This window comes from Aquarana catesbeiana, linkage group LG04 (genome assembly GCF_042186555.1).
Source record: "Aquarana catesbeiana isolate 2022-GZ linkage group LG04, ASM4218655v1, whole genome shotgun sequence".
In the NCBI taxonomy this organism is placed as follows: Eukaryota; Metazoa; Chordata; class Amphibia; order Anura; family Ranidae; genus Aquarana; species Aquarana catesbeiana.
The window spans coordinates 75,595,482-75,612,944 of record NC_133327.1 but is presented as its reverse complement, the minus strand read 5'-3'; positions in this window follow the sequence as shown (position 1 = coordinate 75,612,944).

Genomic DNA, 17,463 nt, shown 5'->3' with positions numbered 1-17,463 from the left:
CATTACTGTTCTAACACCCTGGGCACTATAGTTCTCCCTCACCCCCTGCTGAGCACTATTGTTCTCACACCCTGGGCACTATAGTTCTCCCTCACCCCCTTCTGATCACTATTGTTCTCACACCCTGGGCACTATAGTTCTCTCTCACCCCCTGCTGAGCACTATTGTTCTCACACCCTGGGCACTATAGTTCTCCCCCTAGTTTCCCCTTCCCCTCGCTGGGCACTAAAGTTTTCCTCCTCCCCTCCGCTGAGCACTATTGTTCTCCTCCACCCCTTCCCTGGGCACTATTGTTATCTAACTATTCTCCAGCACACTTGCTGGGCACCATTGTTCCCCACCCCCCACCCCCAGCAAGCACTATATTTCTTCCCACTGGGCATTATTGCTCCTCATGCTGGAAAATATTGTTCTTCCCCCTGGGCTGTTCATCTCCCTCGGCACTGTAGCTCCAATTCTCTTTATGCTGAGTACTATTCTTCCTCTCCACCCCCACCCCCACTGGGCATTATTATTCTCCCCCACCCCTGCTGGCCATTACTTTTCTCAAACCTTGGGCACCATAGTTCTCCCTCACCCCCTGCTAAGCACTATTGTTCTCCTGCTGAGCACTATTTTTTTCCCTCTCCCCATGTGGCCACTATTGTTCTCCCCATCCCTGCTGGGCACTACTGTTCTCACCCCCTGGGCACTATAGTTCACCCCCTGCTTAGCACTATAGTTTCCCCTTCCCCTCGCTGGGCACTAAAGTTTTCCTCCTCCCCTCCGCTGAGCACTATTGTTCTCCTTCACCCCTTCCCTGGGCACTATTGTTATTTAACTGTTCTCCATCACCCTTGCTGGGTACCATTGTTCCCCCACCCCCACCGAGCACTATATTTCTTCCCACTGGGCATTATTGCTCCTCATGCTGGAAAATATTGTTTTTCCCACTGGGCTGTTCATCTCCCTCGGCACTATAGCTCCCATCCTCCTTATGCTGAGCACTATTCTTCCTCCCTACTCCCACTGGGTATTTTTTTTCCCCCTCCCCTGCTGGGCACTACTGTTCTCCCTCCCTGGGCATTATAGTTCATCCCCTCGCTGGGCACTAAAGTTTTCCTCCTTCCCTCCGCTAAGCACTTTTTTCTCCTTTACCCCTTCCCTGGGCGCTATAGTTATCTAACTGTTCTCCCTCACTCTTGCTGGACACTATTGTCCCCCTCCCACCCACTATAGTTCTTTTCACTGGGCATTATTGTTCCTTAATGCTGAAAAATACTGTTTATCCCACCGGCTCTTCATCTCCCCGGGCACTATAGTTCTCCCTCACCCCCTGCTGGGCACTATTGTTCTCACACCCTGGGCACTATAGTTCTCCCTCCCCCCCTGCTGGGCACTACTGTTCTAACACCCCGGGCACTATAGTTCTCCCTCCCCCCCTGCTGGGCATTACTGTTCTAACACCCTGGGCACTATAGTTCTCCCTCACCCCCTGCCGGGCACTATTGTTCTCACACCCTGAGCACTATAGTTCTCCCTCACCCCCTGTTGAGCACTATTGTTCTCACACCCTGGGCACTATAGTTCTCCTCCTAGTTTCCCCTTCCCCTCGCTGGGCACTAAAGTTTTCCTCCTCCCCTCTGCTGAGCACTATTGTTCTCCTCCACCCCTTCCCTGGGCACTATTGTTATCTAACTGTTCTCCAGCACCCTTGCTGGGAACCATTGTTCCCCACCCCCCACCCCTAGCAAGCACTATATTTCTTCCCACTGGGCATTATTGCTCCTCATGCTGGAAAATATTGTTTCCCCTCCTGGGCTGTTCATCTCCCTCGGCACTGTAGCTCCAATCCTCTTTATGCTGAGTACTATTCTTCCTCTCCAACCCCACTGGGCATTATTATTCTCCCCCACCCCTGCTGGGCATTACTGTTCTCAAACCTTGGGCACCATAGTTCTCCCTCACCCCCTGCTAAGCACTATTGTTCTCCTGCTGAGCACTATTTTTTTCCCTCTCCCCATGTGGCCACTATTGTTCTCCCCATCCCTGCTGGGCACTACTGTTCTCACCCCCTGGGCACTATAGTTCACCCCCTGCTTGGCACTATAGTTTCCCCTTCCCCTCGCTGGGCACTAAAGTTTTCCTCCTCCCCTCCGCTGAGCACTATTGTTCTCCTCCACCCCTTCCCTGGGCACTATTGTTATTTAACTGTTCTCCATCACCCTTGCTGGGCACCATTGTTCCCCCACCCCCACCGAGCACTATATTTCTTCCCACTGGGCATTATTGCTCCTCATGCTGGAAAATATTGTTTTTCCCACTGGGCTGTTCATCTCCCTCGGCACTATAGCTCCCATCCTCCTTATGCTGAGCATTATTCTTCCTCCCCACCCCCACTGGGTATTATTTTTTCCCCCTCCCCTGCTGGGCACTACTGTTCTCCCTCCCTGGGCATTATAGTTCATCCCCTCGCTGGGCACTAAAGTTTTCCTCCTTCCCTCCGCTAAGCACTTTTTTCTCCTTTACCCCTTCCCTGGGCACTATAGTTATCTAACTGTTCTCCCTCACATTTGCTGGACACTATTGTCCCCCTCCCACCCACTATAGTTCTTTTCACTGGGCATTATTGTTCCTTAATGCTGAAAAATATTGTTTAGCCCACCGGGCTCTTCATCTCCCTGGGCACTATAGTTCTCCCTCTCCTTTGGATGAGCACTATTCTTCCTCTTCACCCCTGCTGGGCACTATGATTGTCCCCCACCCACTGCTGGACACTATAGTTCTCACCAACCCCCAGTGGGCACTATAGTTCTTCATGCTGGATACTATTATTCTTCCCACTGAGCTGTTCATCTCTCTGGGCACTATAGCGCTCTTCCTCAGTCTGCTGAGCACTACTCTTCCTCTCCACCCCGCTGGGCAATATAATTCTTCCCCACCCTCTGATGGGCACTATAGTTCTATAACTCTGTACATTGTTACTGTTATGGCCACAGGATGGCAGTGCTTCGCACCTTAGTTGTCACAAGACCCAATACAGGAATGCTGGGGATGATGGTATTTGTAAGCTGTAAACAGGATTTTTTCATCTAGATTAGCTGAAACTGAACCATATAGCCCAAAGGAGCTGGAAAAAGGGCAAGTGTATATAAAAAGTAGAGAGCTCGGGAACATGGGGGTAGATGGAAGAGACTGTGTTGGAGTCCGGACATGAGAGAGGGAGCAGTGGATCTCCTATGCCCTCTGAAATGCCCACTCTGTTTGCAACAAACTCACCTCTGTTCATGACTTCTTTGTCACTAACTCCTATCTACTTGCTGTCACCAAAACCTGGCTTCATGAATCCGACACTGCTTCTCCTACTTCCGTCTCCGATGTTGGCCATCTCTGTACTCACTCCCTTAGACCCAGTGGACTCAAGGGAGGTGGAGTGGGAATCCTTCTATTCCCATAGACCACCTTACAGGTTCTTTACTCTCCTCCCTCTCTATTCCTCCAACCCTTTAATCATTTGAAGCTCACTGTATATGTATATTTTCAAAAATTTCTTTAAGAATTGCTGTGACCTACCGGCAGGGCTGCCATCATGGGGGGTAGAGCTGATACCCATGTACCGGGCCAGAGTGTCTTGAGGGGCCTGGCAACCAGGAAGTATGCAAGAGAGAGGAGCCGAAGGAGAAATAGTGCAGGGGGGATTTAACAGCCGTGGATACTGTTGGGGGGATTTACTAAAAAGGGAGCATGCAAATTTTGGTGCAGCTCTGCATAGGAACCAATCAGCTTCCAGGTTTTATTGTCAAAGCTTAATTGGATAAGCTGAAACTGGAAGCTGATTGGCTACCATGCACAGCGGCACCAGGTTCTGAATTCTCCAGTTTTAGTAAATCTCCCCCTGTGTGTCCTTCCATATTGACAATCTCTGAACCAATTATTTTAGCTTTAATAAAGGCTTGGTCCAGTCACTGAAAACCTCTTCTCACCATTATAATAATTTAGTATACCATAGAAACAATTGTTGGCTTCTACAAGTGTTGACATGTTACAATGTTAAACCTTATTTATTTTTTACCATATCAGATTCCTTGCAGCGGAAATATTGTGTGGACTTCAACATTAACATCTGCATTCCAGGGGGGTTGTGCATAGAGACATAAAACCAGACAATGTACTGTTGGATAGGGTCAGCCATGTTAAAATAGCTGACTTTGACATAGCATAGGCAGGCATGTTCGGATCCAGAATGGTCACCGAAATGGTTGTTCCAAAACATTTTAGTGGCCTATTAGCAGATACTTCAAACAAGTTGATGTGGAACAATATATGAATGGAAGATATAGTACTGAGGATAAAACATTATTAAATAAAGGGACCAGATGAAATTGGTCATTTGTTTATGCCCTTAAACTTATGTTTTTTTTTTACAGCTCTTATGCAAAGATCAAGTGAGGCGTGAACAGCTGACAGGAAACCTTCACGACTGTCCATTCTTCAGCACAGTTAATTGGTCAGAGTTAGAGGCTGGAAAGCTACCACCACCATTTTGGATGGAACCAGTAAGTATATAAATCTAAGCAGAATATATAGTGTTATAGAGAAGAGTGCTACATTATTATGCCCTTTAGCCCTGGTTCATACCGGTGCGGCTTTGAAATCCCACTACTGAAGCGCGATTTCAAAGCCACACATCAGTGCAATTTGCACTGCTGATTTCACTGAGGTTTGTGACTTCAATTAACAGAAATCTATGCAAGTCGCAATGAAGTCGGTAAAAAGTAGTGCAGGAATCTTTTTCATAACCAGTGCGACATGAGTCACAGCAATATGAACGGTTGCATTGCTGACAATGTGGTGCGACCTGTCGTGGAATTTAAAAACGTCAAATTGCATGAAAAGTCGCACCGGTGTGAACGGGGCCAATTGATATAAGGAACTACATTAATGAGAAGTTTGAGCACTATCAAACATATTTAATAGCTAATCGATAATATTAGTGTACTATAATGACTGAAGCAAAAATGTCTGTTTGGAGCAGATATGCTCTTTCCTGACACTTTTGTGAATGTAGACTGATGTTACTTTACACTATCATGTATCTTACAGTCATGGGGTGATATGGCATCCCAGGGCTTTTACATATTGACAAAAAAAGCTGATCAATATTTTCTCTTTGTAGGGTCCAGCAATTGATACCAATTATTTAATCTCAGTGGCTGACCTTATGACGGACTCTGAAGCCCCGAAGCCACCAATTCCAGCAGAGCATCAGATGTACTTCAATGGGTTCACTTTTATGAGTAAAAAATGGAGTGCCATATAGGAGCCAAGGAGACAACATAATTTCCATCACAATACAATTTGTGAAGTTCACCATTAACTGTAATTCCAAGGAGATCCCTACAATTCCATCTCAGTGAGTGACATTATGACGGGCTGTAAAGCCCTGAAATTACTCCCTGGATTTCCAGTCTCAATGATAGATCCCCACAATAACATCTCAGTGGGTGACATTATGAAGGGTTGTCAAGTCCTGAACCTACTCTCTGCATTTACAGAGACTCAATGATAAATCCACACAATAATATCTTGGTGGGTGACATTATGAAGGGCTGTCAAGCCCTGAACCTACTCTCTGCATTTACAGAGACTCAATGATAGATCCCCACGATAACATCTAGGTGGGTGACATTATGACGGGCTGTAAAGCCCTGAACCTACTCTCTACATTTACAGAGTCTCAATGATAGATCCCCACGATAACACTGGTGGGTGACATTATGAAGGGCTGTCAAGCCCTGAACCTACTCTCTTCATTTACAAAGACTCAATGATAAATCCCACGATAACATCTCGGTGGGTGATATTATGAAGGGCTGTCAAGCCCTGAACCTATTCTCTGCATTTACAGAGACTCAATGATAGATCCCCACGATAACATCTCAGTTGGTGACATTATGACAGGCTGTAAAGCCCTGAACCTATTCTCTGCATTTACAGAGACTCAATGATAGATCCCCACGATAACATCTTGGTGGGTGATATTATGAAGGGTTATCAAGCCCTGAATCTACTCTCTGCATTTACAGATTCTCAATGATAGATCCCCACAATAACATTTCGGTAGGTGACATTATAAAGAGCTGTCAAGCCCTCAACCTACTCTCTGCATTTACAGAGTCTCAATGATAGATCCCCACGATAACATCTCGGTGGGTGATATTATGAAGGGCTGTCAAGCCTGGAACCTACTCTCTGCATTTACAGAGACTTAATAAAAGATCCACACGATAACATCTCGGTTGCTGACATTATGATGGGCTGTACAGTCCTGAACCTACTCCATGAAATCACAGAGTCTCCATGATAGTTTCCCATGATAACATCTCAGTGGGTGATATTATGACAGGCTGTAAAAAGCCCTGAACCCAATCCATGGATTTACAGAATCTCAATGATAAATCCCCTTGATAACAGCTCAGTGGGTGACATTATGATGGGCTGTACAGCCCTGAACCTACTCCATGAAATTAGAGAGTGTCAATGATAGATCCCCATGATAACATCTCGGTGGGTGAAATTATGATGGGTTGTAAAGCCCTGAACCTACTCCCTGCATTTACAGAGTCTCAATGATAGATCCCCATGATAACATCTTAGCGGGTGCCCTGAACCTACTCCATGGAGTTACAGAGTCTCAATGATAGATCCCCATGATAACTCTCAGTGGGTGACATTATGATGGGCTGTAAAGAACTGAACATATTTGCTGCATTTACAGAGTCTCCGTGATAGATCCCCACAATAAAATCTCAGTGGGTGACATTATGATAGGATGCAAAGCCCTGAACCTACTCTCTGGATTTACAGAGTCTCAATGATAGATGCCCGCAATAAAATCTCAATGGGTGACGATATGACAGGTTGCAAAGCCCTGAACCTACTCCCTGGATTTAAAGAGTCTTAATGATAGATCCCCACAATAACATCTCAGTGGGTGACATTATGAAGGTCTGTAAAGCCCTGAACCTACTCCTTGGATTTACAGAGTCTCAAAGATAGATCCCCACAATAAAATCCCAATGGGTGACATTATGACAGGCTTCAAAGCCCTGAACCTACTCCCTGCATTTACAAAAACTCAGTGATAGATCCCTAGGATAACATTTAAGTGGGTGACATTATAATAGGCTGTAAAGCCCTGAACATATTTGCTGCATTTACAGAGTCTCCGTGATAGATCCCCACAATAAAATCTCAGTGGGTGACATTATGATGGGATGCAAAGCCCTGAACCTACTCCTTGGATTTAAAGAGTCTAGATTCCCACAATAACATCTCGGTGGGTGACATTATCATGGGCTGTAAAGCCCTGAACCTACTACATGGATTTAGAGAGTCTCAATGATAGATCCCCACAATTCCATCTCAGTGGGTGACATTATGACAGGATGTAAAACCCTGAAACTACTCCCTGAATTTATAGAGTCCCAATAATACATCCACATGATAACATCCCAGTGGGTGACATTATGATGGGCTGCAAAGCCCTGAACCTACTCCCTAGATTTACAGAGTCTCAATGATTGATGCCCACAATAAAATCTCAGTGGGTGATAATATGATGGGCTGTAAAGAACTGAATCTACTCCCTCGATTTACAGAGTCTCAATGATAGATACATACTATAACATCTTGGTGGGTGATATTATGATGGGCTGTAAAACCCTGAACCTACTCCCTGGATTTACAGAGTCTCAATGATAAATCCTCACAATAACATCTCAGTGGGTAACAATATCACAGGCTGTAAAGCCGTAGTACAGTGTAACGTACTATGTGATTTTCTAAGAGCACCTCCAGTCTGCTGCGGAGACACAAGAACATGTGATACACAGTCAAAAATACCACAGTTCCTGTTCAGGAAATCTCAAGCAAATTATACAGTCGGGTGGGTACAGTTGCTGTTCTGAAAGACTTTGGGAAAGAACGTTACCAGTAAGTAGCTTTGTTTTTCCCCTAATCGTCTTTCAGGACAGCCACCTGAGAGGATAAGCGAGCACTTACCCCTAGGGTGGGACTACAGCTTGTAAGACCTTGCGTCCGAAGGTCTGATCCTTTGCAGAAAAGAGGTCCACCATGTAGTGTTTGACAATGGTGGTGAAACTGGACCATGTTGCTGCCTTGCAGATCTGCTCCGGGGTTGCTCCAGCCCTCTCTGCCTGGGACGTTGCCATTGAACATGTAGAGTGTGCCCTAATCAGGGCCGTCATCAGGGAGGTACAGCCGGTACACAAGTAAGGGGCCTAAGCGTCCGAGGGGCCCAGACGACGGGTCACAACCCAGGCCATCTTTAACAGGAGGCAGCTGTCGTCAGAGCGGACCGGCTGCCAGGATGTAGGGGAGGGTGGAGAGGTGGGCGGATCCCATGTGTGAGGGTCGGGGCCCGCTGTCAGGCACTGGGTGGGGTAAGGTTAGCTGCCAGGTCAGTGGACCCTATGGAGGAGGACATCAGGGGGGAGGAGCCCCCCCCGCTCTTTTGTGCATGCAGGTGGGGGCCCGCTGTCACAGTCAGGCAGGCTCCGCTCCGGTCTGGTACCAATGTGCGCCACGCTGTGCGGGGTGGGTGAGGCCAGTTGGTGTCCCATAGAGGAGGAGGTCAGGGTGAAGAAGCCCCCCCGCTCTTTCTTGCAGCTTCCACTGGAGATCCTGGTGGAGATGGGACACAGGCTCAGCTACCCCACCTGACACTGGTGCTTCCTTGGGTGTGTGTCCCGCTTCCCCCCACCTGTGACACTGCCTCCCACCTGTCTCGCTGCCTCCCACCTGTGGCACTGCCTCCTACCTGTCCTCCTGCCCCCCACCGGTGTCACTGCCTCTCACCTGGCCCACTGTTCCCCGCTGCCTCCCACCTGGGACACTGCCTCTAATCTGTGATGCTCCCCCCACCTTTCCTGTTGCCCCCCACCTGTCCCACTCCCCCCCTTCCATGACACTTCGCCCTCCTGTCCCGCTGCCCCCCTCCTGTCCCGCTCACCTCCTCCCATGAAACTTCCCCCTCCAGTTCCGCTGCCCCCCGCCTGTCCCGCTGCCCCCCTTTCATCCGGCTGCCCCCTCCAGTCACGCTGCTCTTCTCCTGTGACACTCCCCCCTCCCTACCCACTGCCCCCCACCTGTCCCACTTCTCTCCTTCTGTGGTAGGAGAAGATGGGACTGGAGGAGGAGGAAATGTGATGGAGGAGATGGGACTAGAGGAGGAGGAGGACATTTGACTGGAGGAGGACATGGGATGGAGGAGATGGGACAAAGAGGACATGGGATGGAGAAGGAGGAGGACATTGAATCAGCACTGTATCCTGGCCTAGGCCGACAATGCCCAGGCCTAGGGCAGCACTTTGCAGGGAGGCAGCATGGAAAGAGCCCCCGCCGGCTTGGGCTACACTGTTAGTGTAGCACCAGTCTTATGGGGCATACTGGGCTGTGAGGCAAATTAGTCTAGCTCCCCCATAAAGCGGCTGCACTGCTTCTGGTATGAGGGTGGCTGGCATTCCGTAACTGTGTGTGTGTGTGTGTGGGGGGGGGGGGCGCTTTTAATTTTGACTGTTTTATCATCCTGGACAACAAACCTTCCTCACTGTTTGTTTGTATGTTTTCTGCTGCACCATTGGCATGGTTATATCTTCTTAGTCCTCTCCATAAAATTATTAGAAATTTGTGGTTAAAGTAGAACTATAGGCAACACTTTTTTTTTTTCATTTTGGATAGAGTAAGGGAGGGTTATAGCCCCTGTCAGTTTATTTTTTACCATCCCTGTCCCATTGCAGAGATTTCGAGATTTCCCTTCACTTCCTGCCCCATAGCCAAACAGGAAGTGAGAGGAAATCTATGCAAATTAAGGGAATCCATTGCCCCCCCCCCAGGCCCTCAGAACTAGTGTCCCCACTCAAAAAATTTCAGGGCAGGACTTAAACAGCAAGGGGTGTGGCCTTGACAGGAAGGGGTTGGTCATATTTAAATTAGGGGGTACACGAGTTTAGTCAGACCCAGGACAGCACAAAACCTAAATACACTACTGCGTGGGATGGTCAGTGGGTGGATTCGGTGGGTCAGCCAGTGGGAGGGCCCTGGGGAATGTTGGCGGTCAGGCCCAGGGGGGCCCTGGCCTAAAGCTGTTTAAGGGGCCCAACAATTTCTGATGGCTATCCTGCCTACCAGTCCCCTGGACCAATATCAACTTTCCCTGATTACTTCTCTGCCTGGCTACCATACTTTCTCACTTCTGAAATTCCCATTCTCGGTGATGTCAACAATCCTGGTTAATACTAACACTCCTGCTACTTCTAAACTTCTTAGTCTAATCTCCTCATTTAACCTGAAGCAATGGATACATGCTTCTACTCACTCTGATGGCAACCCCCTTGACCTTGTATTCTCCTACTTATGCACTCTGTGCAATCTCTCCAACAATCCTTTTCCCCTCTCTGATCACCACCTTATTAGTTTTGCACTCTCCCTGTCTTCCATCACCTCTCCCTCCAACCACCTAACAATTACCCATAGAAACCTTCACCACTTCAACCCTTCTCTTCTCTATTCTGCTACTGACCATCTCTATGACAAAATCTCACCCCTGTCGTGCCCCAATCTAGCCACTTCTGTCTACAATAGATTCCTGTCCTCCGCCCTGGACGAGCTCACCCCCCTCACTACATACAGAATCAAGCCCTGACCCCTACAACTCTGGCAAACAGATGACACAAGAAGACACAAAAAACAGCTGTGCTTTTGAGCGTCTGTGGCGTAAGACTAAGTCTCACAAAAACTTCAACCTATATAAATCTGCTCTCCAAAAATACAATTCTTGCCTCCACACTGCCAGGCATACCTATTTTATCACTCTCATTAACAATTTCCCATCCAGTCCCCGTCAACTCTTCTCTACCTTTAACTCTCTACTTCATCCTCCATTGCCTCCACCTTCTAACTCACTCACTGCCCTGGAGATCGCCAATTACTTCAAAAATAAGATTGATAGAATTTGTAATGAAATCTCCACTCTAAAGATACCCTCCCCCCGACCTAACACCCCATGTCCATGGGTACACTCAACCCTTATTCAACCCTGCTACTATAGACGAGGTTTGGTAAACTTATTTCTAACGCTAACCTACCCACCTCTTCCCTGGACCCTCTGTCCTCTCAAATACCGCAGTCACCCCCTGGCTCTATCCTACGCTCTCTAACTCACATCTTTAATCTCTTCCTCTCTTGTGGCATCTTCCCCAACTAAAACATGCACTACTCACCCCCATACTTAAAAAGCCTTCCCTGGACTTCACTAATCTTAACAACCTACGCCCCATCTCCTTGCTCCCCTTTTCCTCCAAACTCCTTGGTCTACAATCAGCTGTGTGACCACCTCATTAAGAATAACTTTCTTGATCCCCTTCAGTCTGGATTTTGCCCTCAACATGCCACAGAAACTGCTCTCCTAAAACTCAAAAACAATTTACTAACAGCAAAAACCAATTAGCATTATTCTGTACTCCTACTTATGGACCTTTCAGCTGCCTTTGATACAGTTGACCACCCCCTCCTCCTAAAAAAACTTTACTCTTTTAATCTCCATGACTGTGCGCTTCAATGGTCCTCATCCCACTGCACCTTCAATGTCACTTACAACTCTACTTGCTCCTCCCTGTCTCTGTCGGGGTCCCCCAAGGTCCTGTTCTTGGACCTCACATATTCTCAATCTAAACCTCCTCCTTGGGTCAGCTGATCTTGGGTCATCTTTTAAATGTTGAGGACTCCCAAATCTATCTCTCTAAACCTCAGCTCACAACATCAGTCTCCTCACATATCACTAATTTACTGACCGACATATCAGTCTGGATGTCACACCGCGTCCTCAAACTCAATCTATCCAAAACTGAGCTTCTCATATTTCCTCCCCCATGTGCCCCTTCCCCTGACCTCTCTGTCAAGATCAATGGCACAACCATCAACCCATCCCCGCATGCCAGGGTATTATGTGTAATCCTGGACACTGAACTCTCCTTTTGGCCCCACAGCCAATCATTTTCAAAAGCTTGCCGCCCCAACCTCTGCAACATCTCCAAAATATGCCCCTTGCTAACCAATGACATCACCAAGCTCCTAGTCCCCTCCCTGGTTATGTCTTCCCTCGACTACTGCAACTTCCTCCTCATTGGCATACCTTTACATAGACCATCCCCCTTCAGTCCATCATGAATGCTGCCATCCACCTTACAAACCGCTCAGTGTCTGTTACCCCTCTCTGTCAATCCCTCCATTGGCTGCCACTCACCCAACAAGTTCAATTCAAAATACTAAAAATAACTTACAAAGCCATCCACAACTTGACCCCCAGCTACATCACTGACCTAGTTTCAAAATACCAACCAAATCCTTCTCTTCATTCCTCCCAAGACCTCCCGCTTTACAGTTCCCTTGTCACCTCCTCCCATGCTCGCCTCCAGGACTTCTCCTGAGCCTCTCCCATCCTATGGAATTCCCTACCCCAATCTGTCCGACTATCTCCTACTCTATCCACTTTTAGGCGATCCCTGAAAACTTTTCCTGCCCCCACCTCACAGCTCTACTTTTTTCTCTCCATCAGCTCATCCCCCACAGTCAGGCCTGGACTGGCCATAGGGCATACCGGGGATCTGCCCGGTGGGCCGCCTGGCCGCTGGGCCGCATTTTCTAAATTCGCTCCCATGCCTCCACACCTCTCACTTCTGTCATCTTCTTCCAACTCCTGGGGGGCGAGGCAATGCCGAGCGAGCGCCACTCAGCACCGGCCGTGGTTGCTCGGTGTCAGCTGCAAGGCCCGCCCCCATTCAGGCTCTCGGGCCAAGTTTCCGAGGCCAGTAGGGAGACCTATGAGAGGCTCCTGGGTGGACAGGGCAGGATGGATTCAGCCACGGGATGGATGGTGTCAACAGGCTCCTGGTCCTGAGAGGAGAGAATGGGACCGAGAGACATGGGGGGAGGAGGAGGACTACTCTTCCTGGACTGAGTAAGTGTTATTGGCTGTGACGGTGGGAGGAGGGACTGGTGAGCAGCTAAGAACCGGAGTGTGACAGCCTGCCTTCTACACGGACAGGGGTGAGATTTTTTTACATTTTTTTATTGGACAGAAAGTAAAAAATATTGTTTTATTTTTCAAAATTGTCGCTTTTTTCTGTTTATAGCACAAAAAATAAAAACCGCAGAGGTGATCATATACCCCCAAAAGAAAGTTCTATTTGTGGGGAAAAAAGGACATTAAGTTTATTTGGGTACAGCCGCGCACAGTACCATATTGCAAAAAATGGCCTGGTCATTAAGGGGGTAAAACCTTTCCGGGACTGAAGTGGTTAAAGTGGCAGTCTGCTGGCTACGTTACCATGCCTTGGGGAACTCAGTTTCTTCTCAAAGAGACTACATCCTTTTTGTGCACCAACGTATGGGCACCAACTAACCAGCAGAAGAGTCTTCCACATGTTTAAAGCGGTTGTAAACTGCGGCTGGTAAAAAACACCTGTAAGGCAGTTGTATAATGTGCTAGTCTGAATTGCATACTAGCACATTATGGAATACTTACCTTAGAACGAAGCCCTCCCACGACGTAATGTCACCACTGACCACTGAGAGGGCTGACATCTTCCCCCGGTCTTTCTTCTGGGTTTGCACGCTTCGGCTGTGTGATTGGCCGGAGCCGCGATGACGTCACTCCCGCGCATGTGCGCTGAAGCCCTCATTTCCAGCACAAAGCTCTGATGTCACCGGCTGCATGCAGGGTAAATATCTCCTAAACAGTGCACGTTTAGTAGTTATTAATTGTACCTACAGGTAAGCCTTAATATATGCTTACCTGTAAGTAAAAGTCACAAAGCGGGCTTTACTACCGCTTTAAGGTATCTTTTTGGGCATTTACTTAAAGTGGAGTTCCACCCAAAAATGGAACTTCCGCTTTTCGGAATCCTCCCCCCCTCCGGTGTCACATTTGGTACCTTTCAGGGGGGAGGGAGGAGCAGACACCTGTCTAATACAGGTATTTTGCTCCCTCTTCCGGGCATAGATAGCCGTATTTACGCCACTTCTGGCGCCTTTTTCATCCCCTCCGCTGTCTTCTGGGAGACACACAGGTCCCAGAAGACAGCAAGGACCAGTGGGATCACACAGCGCGAATCACGCATGCGCAGTAGGGAACCAGGAAGTGAAGCCACAAGGCTTCACTCTGATAAATTCAGCCAATTGCTTTATCTTTGCCTGTTTTACCACTCTACTGACTTTAATACAAATTGAACATTTATCTCACTAGTGTGTGTGCTTATCCTTTTGTGATACTTATAGAGTCCCCTGGCCCAGGTATTTCGGTGGTGTCAGCAGGGATAGCACTCTGCTCGGGGCATAATAGTGAACATAGTACCCAAAATACACAGAGGCTCCTGAGGGGATAACGCTACAGTTCTATCCCTCCCCCAGGTCCTATTGATGTTCTCCACCCCCTCAATGAACTATATTTCTCTGCCTGCTGGGCACAATAGTTCTCCCCTGCAGGCAAAGTGAGTTCTACCTTTTTCACTTTATACAAAGCTAAACCCTAAAACCATGAAAAAAGCTCATGACTGATTTAGTATTTTTTTTGGCTGCAGGCCCAACGGGATCATTACCAAATCTTCCAATGGGGACATTTGTTGGGACACTTAAGAACAAGATAATTGAGGAAATCTTTCAATGGGGACAATCATTGGAACACTTAAGAAGAAAAAGAATAGAGGGCAAATCATCCAATGGGGACATTTGTTGGGACACTTAAAGGAGAAGTCCAGCCTGGGCTCGTTTGGCTGGGCTTCTCCTATGGGTCACAGGAGTGCAATTAATTTTGCACTCCTGTGACCCATTTTCAGCAGAGAGTGGACTGAAGTCTGCTCTCTGCTGACGTCACAGGAATCAGTCCAGGCACCGCGTCATCACGACAATAAAGTCTGGATCAGCCAGGTGCCTGGACTGATACCCATCTCAGCTTCTCAGTGACTTGCTGAGAGCCTGAGACGGCCGCTTCCTGCCCCTCCACAGCTCAGCACTCCAGTGAGCGAGGGCCTGGGGGGGGTGCAGAGAGTAGAGCTTCTGATTGACAGTCAGCAGATCTCTGTTCGGGGAGCTGTGAGAACTAGTCCATCGCCAGTGTTTGATGGCTTGGTTCTCGGTGCAGAGGCGATGGGGGACAGATGCAGCATTGGACCGATGCTGCATCCACCTAGGTAAGTATGATTATGGAAAAAAAAAACATACTTCTCTTTTAAGAAGAACAAGAATAGAGGGGGAATCTTCCAATGGGGACATTTGTTGGGATATTTAAATAGAACAAGAATAGAAAGGAAATATTCCATTCGGACATTTGTTGGGACACTTAAAGCAGAACTTCGCCCTAAAAGGGAAGCTCCACTTTCTGCCCTCCTCCCCCCTCCTCTAGCACTTTTGTAAAAAAAAAATTGGGGGGGTTAAGTACCTCGTTTTGTCAGGTACCTGCTCCCCTCCCGTCCGCAACCTCCTGGGACATGTCAGTTCCCAGGAGGCTGCGGGACCATTCACAAAGCGTAGCGCAACTCGCACATGCGTAGTGAGGAGCCGGCTGTGGAGATGCAAGGAGTCACAGCTTGCTTCCCACAGTAAACATGCCGGTGTCAGAGGCTGGGAGCACATTGGATTTCTCACCCAGAACTAACTGAAAAAATACCCCCTCTGCTAGTTGAATTCTGGGAGCAGAACACAGGGTCCACTCCCCCTGAAATGACATGGGATGCATTCAAGGATACAAGGGGCCATTATATTTCCTCTATAGCCCACGTAAAAAAGCAACAAAAAAAAGAAACCCAACTGCTACAACAATCAGTAATAAATAATACAGCTACATATAGTACTGATCCTACACCAGCTCATTTTGACCTGCTTATGGCGGCTCAGAGGGAGTTAAATTTACATATGGCAGAGGTCACAAGATTTGACACGCATAAAGGCAGGCAGAAAGTTTTTGAACAAGGTGACAAAAATGGTCGCCTTTTGGCTTTATTGGCACAGAATGACCAACCCCTTACACTCGTTTCCACACTTCAGACCTCGGATGGTGGATTAGCGACATCTCCCTCAAAGGTTTTACAAACATTTAATGCCTTTTATGACAAGCTATATACCTCCACTTTGGCCTCTGATTTTAGGCCTGAACAATTGCGGGACCTGTTGGATCCCTTGGCGCTAGGTTGGCTCTCTGATCAGGAACGTGAGGCATTGGTCCAGCCATTTACAGTGCAGGAGGTTCTGAACGCCATTCAATCGTTTCCCACTGGAAAGGCACCAGGGCCAGATGGCCTTCCAATCGATTTTTACAAAGCACATGGGGATCTTTTAGCACCGTTGCTGGCCCAGCTGTATAATGCATGTTTTAGAGCTGGAAAATTGCCTGTCTCTATGTTTCACGCATATTTAACCCTAATATACAAACCCTCTAAGAACCCAACATCTTGCGCCTCATACCGACCCATTGCATTATTAAATAATGATTTTAAAATTTTGACCAAGTTACTTGCTTTACGTTTATATCCCCTATTACCGTCAGTGATCGACTCAGATCAAACCGGTTTTATGCCCCGCAGATCTACCGATGTTAATCTCAGAAGACTATTTACTAATATACATACCCAACACCACAACACGGGCTCCAGGACTATAGCCTCATTAGACATAGAAAAGGCTTTCGACACAGTGGAGTGGCCTTTTCTTTGGGAAACATTGCGCAGAATGGGATTTCCTCTGCTGTTTATTAAATGGCTTCAGATACTGTACAAATGCCCCACTTCATCAGTGAGATTGGGGGGTGGGTTGTCATCTCCCTTTAGACTTACAAGGGGAACGCGGCAGGGCTGTCCTCTTTCTCCAGCTTTATTTGCCTTAGCTATTGAACCAGTGGCGGAGGCACTACGCTCATCCCCGCATATAAGAGGTCTCCGAATTGGCTTGCTGGACGAGAGGCTAGCCCTATATGCGGATGACATGTTGCTCTTTCTCAATGATGCCGTTCTATCCTTGCAGGGAGTCCTAGACGTATTAAATACGTTTGCAAAAGTCACGGGGTTAAGAGTTAACTGGTCAAAGTCCATACTCTTTCCAATAGACCAAGAAGCTAAAACTACATCTCCCCCACATTGCCCCCTACAGTGGGTGGAAACTTTTAAATACTTGGGTGTCCACATTTCCACTCAAGAAAAGGACTATATCTCGCTTAATTTAACCCCAGTGCTCTTAGAAACAAAGAAAAAATTTAAAACATGGAGTAACCTACCTCTCTCAGTTTGGGGACGAGTGAATCTCCTCAAAATGAAAATAATCCCTAAATTCATTTATCTGTTTCGCCACTCCCCTCAGTGGATACCCAAATCCTTTTTTAATAAACTAAATCAATTATTCTCATCCTTTATATGG